Raw genomic sequence first — 8,342 nt, forward strand, 5'->3', positions numbered from 1 at the left:
ATTATGTGCCTGTGTGAGTGTGTGTATAGTTATTAGTTATTATGTGCCTGTGTGAGTGTTCGTGTATAGTTATTAGTTATTATATGCCTGTGTGAGTGTGTGTATATAGTTATTAGTTATTATGTGCCTGCGTGAGTATGTGTATAGTTATTAGTTATTATTTGCCTGTGTGAGAGTGTGTATAGTTATTAGTTATTATGTGCCTGTGTGAGTGTGTGTGTGTATAGTTATTAGTTATTATGTGCTTGTGTGAGTGTGTGTGTGTGTATAGTTATTAGTTATTATGTGCCTGTGTGAGTGTGTGTGTGTATAGTTATTAGTTATTATGTGCCTGTGTGAGTGTGTGTGTATAGTTATTAGTTTTTATGTGCCTGTGTGAATGTGTGTGTATAGTTATTAGTTATTATGTACCTGTGTGAGTGTGTATATAGTTATTAGGTATTATGTGCCTGTGTGAGTGTGTGTGTATAGTTATTAGTTATTATGTGCCTGTGTGAGTGTGTGTGTGTGTATAGTTATTAGTTATTATGTGCCTGTGTGAGTGTGTGTGTGTATAGTTATTAGTTATTATGTGCCTGTGTGAGTGTGTGTATAGTTATTAGTTATTATGTGCCTGTGTGAGTGTGTGTATAGTTATTAGTTATTATGTGCCTGTGTGAGTGTGTGTGTGTATAGTTATTATGTGCCTGTGTGAGTGTGTGTATAGTTATTAGTTATTATGTGCCTGTGTGAGTGTGTGTATAGTTATTAGTTATTATGTGCCTGTGTGAGTGTGTGTGTGTATAGTTATTAGTTATTATGTGCCTGTGTGAGTGTGTGTATAGTTATTAGTTATTATGTGCCTCTGTAAGTGTGTGTATATAGTTATTAGTTATTATGTGCCTGTGTGAGTGTGTGTGTATAGCTATTAGTTATTATGTGCCTGTGTGAGTGTGTGTATAGTTATTAGTTATTATGTGCCTGCGTGAGTATGTTTATAGTTATTAGTTATTATTTGCCTGTGTGAGAGTGTGTATAGTTATTAGTTATTATGTGCCTGTGTGAGTGTTCGTGTATAGTTATTAGTTATTATGTGTCTGTGTGAGTGTGTGTATATAGTTATTAGTTATTATGTGCCTGCGTGAGTATGTGTATAGTTATTAGTTATTATGTGCCTGTATGAGTGTGTGTATAGTTATTAGTTATTATGTGCCTGTGTGAGTGTGTGTGTATAGTTATTAGTTTTTATGTGCCTGCGTGAGTATGTTTATAGTTATTAGTTATTATTTGCCTGTGTGAGAGTGTGTATAGTTATTAGTTATTATGTGCCTGTGTGAGTATGTGTGTATAGTTATTAGTTATTATGTGCCTGTGTGAGTGTGTGTATATATTTATTAGTTATTATGTGCCTGTGTGAATGTGTGTGTATAGTTATTAGTTATTATGTGCCTGTGTGAATGTGTGTTTATAGTTATTAGTTATTATTTGCCTGTGTGAGTGTGTATATAGTTATTAGTTATTATGTGCCGTTGTGAGTGTGTGTGTATAGTTATTAGTTATTATGTGCCTGTGTGAGTGTGTGTGTATAGTTATTAGTTATTATGTGCCTGTGTGAGTGTGTGTGTATAGTTATTAGTTTTTATGTGCCTGTGTGAATGTGTGTATATAGTTATTAGTTATTATGTGCCTGTGTGAGTGTGTATATAGTTATTAGTAATTATGTGCTTGTGTGAGTGTGTGTGTGTATAGTTATTAGTTATTATGTGCCTGTGTGAGTGTATAGTTATTAGTTATTATGTGCCTGTGTGAGTGTGTGTGTGTATAGTTATTAGTTATTATGTGCCTGTGTGAGTGTGTGTATATAGTTATTAGTTATTATGTGCCTGTGTGAGTGTGTGTGTACAGTTATTAGTTATTATGTGCCTGTGTGAGTGTGTGTATTGTTATTAGTTATTATGTGCCTGTGTGAGTGTGTGTGTATAGTTATTAGTTTTTATGTGCCTGTGTGAATGTGTGTGTATAGTTATTAGTTATTAAGTGCCTGTGTGAGTGTGTATATAGTTATTAGTTATTATGTGCCTGTGTGAGTGTGTGTGTGTATAGTTATTAGTTATTATGTGCCTGTGTGAGTGTGTGTATATAGTTATTAGTTATTATGTGCCTGTGTGATTGTGTATAGTTATTAGTTATTATGTGCCTGTGTGAGTGTGTGTGTATAGTTATTGGTTATTATGTGCCTGTGTGAGTGTGTGTATATAGTTATTAGTTATTATATGCCTGTGTGAGTGTGTGTATATAGTTATTAGTTATAATGTGCCTGTGTGAGTGTGTGTATATAGTTATTAGTTATTATATGCCTGTGTGAGTGTGTGTGTGTATAGTTATTAGTTATTATGTGCTTGTGTGAGTGTGTGTGTGTGTATAGTTATTAGTTATTATGTGCCTGTGTGAGTGTGTGTGTGTATAGTTATTAGTTATTATGTGCCTGTGTGAGTGTGTGTGTATAGTTATTAGTTTTTATGTGCCTGTGTGAATGTGTGTGTATAGTTATTAGTTATTATGTACCTGTGTGAGTGTGTATATAGTTTTTAGGTATTATGTGCCTGTGTGAGTGTGTGTGTATAGTTATTAGTTATTATGTGCCTGTGTGAGTGTGTGTGTGTGTGTATAGTTATTAGTTATTATGTGCCTGTGTGAGTGTGTGTGTGTATAGTTATTAGTTATTATGTGCCTGTGTGAGTGTGTGTATAGTTATTAGTTATTATGTGCCTGTGTGAGTGTGTGTATAGTTATTAGTTATTATGTGCCTGTGTGAGTGTGTGTATAGTTATTAGTTATTATGTGCCTGTGTGAGTGTGTGTGTGTATAGTTATTAGTTATTATGTGCCTGTGTGAGTGTGTGTATAGTTATTAGTTATTATGTGCCTCTGTAAGTGTGTGTATATAGTTATTAGTTATTATGTGCCTGTGTGAGTGTGTGTGTATAGCTATTAGTTATTATGTGCCTGTGTGAGTGTGTGTATAGTTATTAGTTATTATGTGCCTGCGTGAGTATGTTTATAGTTATTAGTTATTATTTGCCTGTGTGAGAGTGTGTATAGTTATTAGTTATTATGTGCCTGTGTGAGTGTTCGTGTATAGTTATTAGTTATTATGTGTCTGTGTGAGTGTGTGTGTATAGTTATTAGTTTTTATGTGCCTGTGTGAATGTGTGTGTATAGTTATTAGTTATTATGTACCTGTGTGAGTGTGTATATAGTTTTTAGGTATTATGTGCCTGTGTGAGTGTGTGTGTATAGTTATTAGTTATTATGTGCCTGTGTGAGTGTGTGTGTGTGTGTATAGTTATTAGTTATTATGTGCCTGTGTGAGTGTGTGTGTGTATAGTTATTAGTTATTATGTGCCTGTGTGAGTGTGTGTATAGTTATTAGTTATTATGTGCCTGTGTGAGTGTGTGTATAGTTATTAGTTATTATGTGCCTGTGTGAGTGTGTGTATAGTTATTAGTTATTATGTGCCTGTGTGAGTGTGTGTGTGTATAGTTATTAGTTATTATGTGCCTGTGTGAGTGTGTGTATAGTTATTAGTTATTATGTGCCTCTGTAAGTGTGTGTATATAGTTATTAGTTATTATGTGCCTGTGTGAGTGTGTGTGTATAGCTATTAGTTATTATGTGCCTGTGTGAGTGTGTGTATAGTTATTAGTTATTATGTGCCTGCGTGAGTATGTTTATAGTTATTAGTTATTATTTGCCTGTGTGAGAGTGTGTATAGTTATTAGTTATTATGTGCCTGTGTGAGTGTTCGTGTATAGTTATTAGTTATTATGTGTCTGTGTGAGTGTGTGTATATAGTTATTAGTTATTATGTGCCTGCGTGAGTATGTGTATAGTTATTAGTTATTATGTGCCTGTATGAGTGTGTGTATAGTTATTAGTTATTATGTGCCTGTGTGAGTGTGTGTGTATAGTTATTAGTTTTTATGTGCCTGCGTGAGTATGTTTATAGTTATTAGTTATTATTTGCCTGTGTGAGAGTGTGTATAGTTATTAGTTATTATGTGCCTGTGTGAGTATGTGTGTATAGTTATTAGTTATTATGTGCCTGTGTGAGTGTGTGTATATATTTATTAGTTATTATGTGCCTGTGTGAATGTGTGTGTATAGTTATTAGTTATTATGTGCCTGTGTGAATGTGTGTTTATAGTTATTAGTTATTATTTGCCTGTGTGAGTGTGTATATAGTTATTAGTTATTATGTGCCGTTGTGAGTGTGTGTGTATAGTTATTAGTTATTATGTGCCTGTGTGAGTGTGTGTGTATAGTTATTAGTTATTATGTGCCTGTGTGAGTGTGTGTGTATAGTTATTAGTTTTTATGTGCCTGTGTGAATGTGTGTATATAGTTATTAGTTATTATGTGCCTGTGTGAGTGTGTATATAGTTATTAGTAATTATGTGCTTGTGTGAGTGTGTGTGTGTATAGTTATTAGTTATTATGTGCCTGTGTGAGTGTATAGTTATTAGTTATTATGTGCCTGTGTGAGTGTGTGTGTGTATAGTTATTAGTTATTATGTGCCTGTGTGAGTGTGTGTATATAGTTATTAGTTATTATGTGCCTGTGTGAGTGTGTGTGTACAGTTATTAGTTATTATGTGCCTGTGTGAGTGTGTGTATTGTTATTAGTTATTATGTGCCTGTGTGAGTGTGTGTGTATAGTTATTAGTTTTTATGTGCCTGTGTGAATGTGTGTGTATAGTTATTAGTTATTAAGTGTCTGTGTGAGTGTGTATATAGTTATTAGTTATTATGTGCCTGTGTGAGTGTGTGTGTGTATAGTTATTAGTTATTATGTGCCTGTGTGAGTGTGTGTATATAGTTATTAGTTATTATGTGCCTGTGTGATTGTGTATAGTTATTAGTTATTATGTGCCTGTGTGAGTGTGTGTGTATAGTTATTGGTTATTATGTGCCTGTGTGAGTGTGTGTATATAGTTATTAGTTATTATATGCCTGTGTGAGTGTGTGTATATAGTTATTAGTTATAATGTGCCTGTGTGAGTGTGTGTATATAGTTATTAGTTATTATATGCCTGTGTGAGTGTGTGTATATATTTATTAGTTATTATGTGCCTGTGTGAGTGTGTGTGTATAGTTATTAGTTATTATATGCCTGTGTGAGTGTGTATATAGTTATTATTTATTATGATGAGTTTTAAAATTTAAATATAAACTAAAATCTCAAAGGGGTTTTGCAGCACTTGTCTCAAATTGCGGAAACCTTCTGGGATCTGCTCCGAGGGGCTTTGTGAGTCTTTATATGAGAGCAGAGGGTAATGCTGGGGCTGGAGTCAGGAGCAGAGACTGTGAGTACGACACCAGACTGATCTCCCCCATGCTGGCAAGAATCAGCATCTTGCGAAAGCCGCCACTTATTAAATCTAGGGCCCGATTCAGACTCGCTCGCTAGGCTGTGTTCAATGTTTGCAATCTTCACGTGCCTACGCAACGCAGTGCGCGTGCGCCTACTTGTCACTCTGACCAAGTGATAGGGACCTCCGGTATCAGAGACGGCATGACGTGGCACGGAGGCTTAGCCATATCTTTGCAAATATATGTAACTGAGATCTCTGAAATATCTACCACCATGTAGTTTTTCAAATCTTATTGCTGATTTCATTCTGAGTGCTGGGGGATCACTTTTTTTGTTTCTTGTATAGACTGACCCCTCCCTTACATGCACCTGAGTTATATTACTGAAGTGATTGAGCAGCTACCAACATATATGAGTGCGTACATTAGTCTGTCCTCCCTTCTGGCGTACCTGGTTTGTTGTAGAAAAAAAAATACTGTTAAGCGCCATTTTAGTGGGGTATTTATCAAAGCTGGGAGAGAGATAAACTTGTGAGAGACTACTAACCAATCAGCTTCCAATTTACATTTTGTTTAAAAAATTATAGGAGGCTAAGAAATGTATATTGCAGGTATGGTTGCAAACTACAGCACCTACACTTACGATGTTTCAAGGGAAGCTTTTCCATATTTTTCGTATGGAATGGCTGGAGGCCATGTTGCAAAAAAAAAAGTTCACTGAATTTTTTTTCTCCACTTGGGAAAGTTCCATTGAAACCTTATCGCAACCATTAAAAGAACAAATATGTGTTTTAGAAATACACTCTGGTATGAAACACATTTTTGTTCAAATGATCCCCCAATATCATTCTAAGGTATATGACTACCTAGCTGAGAGTTATGGGGAAATGAAAAAATAAAAAAAAAAAGTGTCAAGAACCCGGGCTTATATCTTTATATCTATATCTTTATATTTCTATAACACGATTATATTAATATTGCTTATATATTTATTAATAGTGCTTTATTGATTGCAGTGTTGTATTGGTACAATCATTTATTGATAAGTTATTGGATCTGTTTTCAGAAGTTGATTTTTCTGTATAAATAGCAGAAATATACCACTGTTTATATTAATAATATTTTTGTATTTGTAGCATTTGTACTTATGTACACAATTATTTTGCTTCAATAAAGAAATATAAAAAAAAAAAAAAATGATAGGAGCTGATTGGTTGGTAGTTTATTTTTTTACAATTTTGTCTCACCCAGCTTTGATAAATACCCCCCTTAATGTTTATTCTTTTAGAGTTCTGTTCAAGTTAAAGTCCCTCCGATAAACTGCAACATGTCCACAGCGTACCATGAGGACCCGCTACCCTTGATTAGAATAACTATGGGCTGTAAGGATGTGATTTGGTAACACAAAGTTTTTTTACGTGAAGGTTAAATACATACAGTATGTAAAATAAAAGTTTGTTCTAATCTTCCTTCACATAGTTATCTTGCTGACAACATATTAGTTCTTATAATATATTGCACATTGGGCAGCGTGGTTGGTGTAATGGTTAGCATTTCAACCTCACAACACTGAGAATGTGGGTTCGATTCCCACCACTGTGTTGAGTTTGTATGTTCTCCCTGTGCTTACTTGGATTTCCTCCAGGTGCACCGGTTTCTTCAAACACATTCCAAAAATATACTTGTAGGTTCATTGGCTCCCAACACAATGTAACCCTAGTATGTATGTGTGCATGTACATGTGGTAGGGAAAGAGATTGTAAGCTCCCCTGTGTCAGGGACTGATGTACAGATATGTCCTCATATCTTTGCGGCTTGTGTGGCAATTCCTGTAAGCCGACAGCCTCACAGTAAGGCAACGTACGCAAGCACACAGTGCAGTGATTATTGGAGTCTGCAGCCTTCTAGCCAGGGCTGTCTCTTCCATTGGGCTTTTTGGCAGTTGCCCAAGGGCCTGAAGCTTCAAGGGGCCCTCCAGCCCCCTGCAGCCGCGGGCAGTTAGTAAATGTTTGTTTTTTTTTCAAAGCACTGTGGGCCTGATTCAGACCCGCTCGCAAAGCGGGTCGATGGTGGGCCAGTGTTCACACGCGGCGTGCGCATTGCGCTTGCATGAGGCCCGGAGCGAGCACAAGAAGCACTCGCTCCGGTGCTTGCAACAAACGGGGCGGCTGTCGATGTTGATCGGCAGCTCGCCCCGTTTTATAGGAGGGGAGGGGGGGTGGCTGGGCAAACGGAGTTCCTGCAGGAACACATGCCGTTTGTGGGCGGCCCTACTGACATCACTCGTGATGTCAGTAGGTGGACTTCCTGCTCTATTAGAGCAGGACGTCCACTGGGGCTTGCGGCCACGAGACCCAACCGTAAGGGTCTCATCACAAGCCTGATGGTTGCGATGGTCTTGACCAACGTGACCATCACCTGGCTGCTCGCATAAGCTGTGGGTGGTCACCCACAGCTATGCGAGCGGCCAGGAGGCCGCAACTTAAAAAACAAGCACCCGCCCTGATTCAGAGCCAGCGCTCGCTTTTTGCAAGCGGCTCTGAATCAGGCTCTGTGTTCGATCCACCAGTCCTGAAACCCCCCCTGACGATCCAAATTTTTTTTTTTCAGAGATGGAGACGGCGCTCTGTCTCTGTCCTCTGCTTTATAGTGCGGCTCCCTGCACTGTGAACACTGGCCTCTGAAGCAATCGCAGGCTAAAGAAGCCTCCGATCGCTTCAGAGGCCAGCGTTCCCAGTGATGCACTGCGCGGGTGATGTCATGACGTCACCCGCGATGTGAGGAGCCTGCCCTGCGAGCCTGCTGGATCTAGACAGATCCAGTCAGAGGCAGAGGTAGTGGGGGAGCGTGGTGGTGAGGTAAGTGCTGGGCGCGGGGGGGGCACTTCTATAAAATGGGCACTACTTTAGAAGGCCATGCATATGGGGCACTACACTGCATATGGGTCAAAACTACAGGGGGCACTACTTTAAAAGGCCATGCATATGGGG

The sequence above is a fragment of the Taudactylus pleione genome, unplaced genomic scaffold, assembly GCF_031769625.1.
Source record: "Taudactylus pleione unplaced genomic scaffold, aTauple2 ptg000013l, whole genome shotgun sequence".
In the NCBI taxonomy this organism is placed as follows: domain Eukaryota; kingdom Metazoa; phylum Chordata; class Amphibia; order Anura; family Myobatrachidae; genus Taudactylus; species Taudactylus pleione.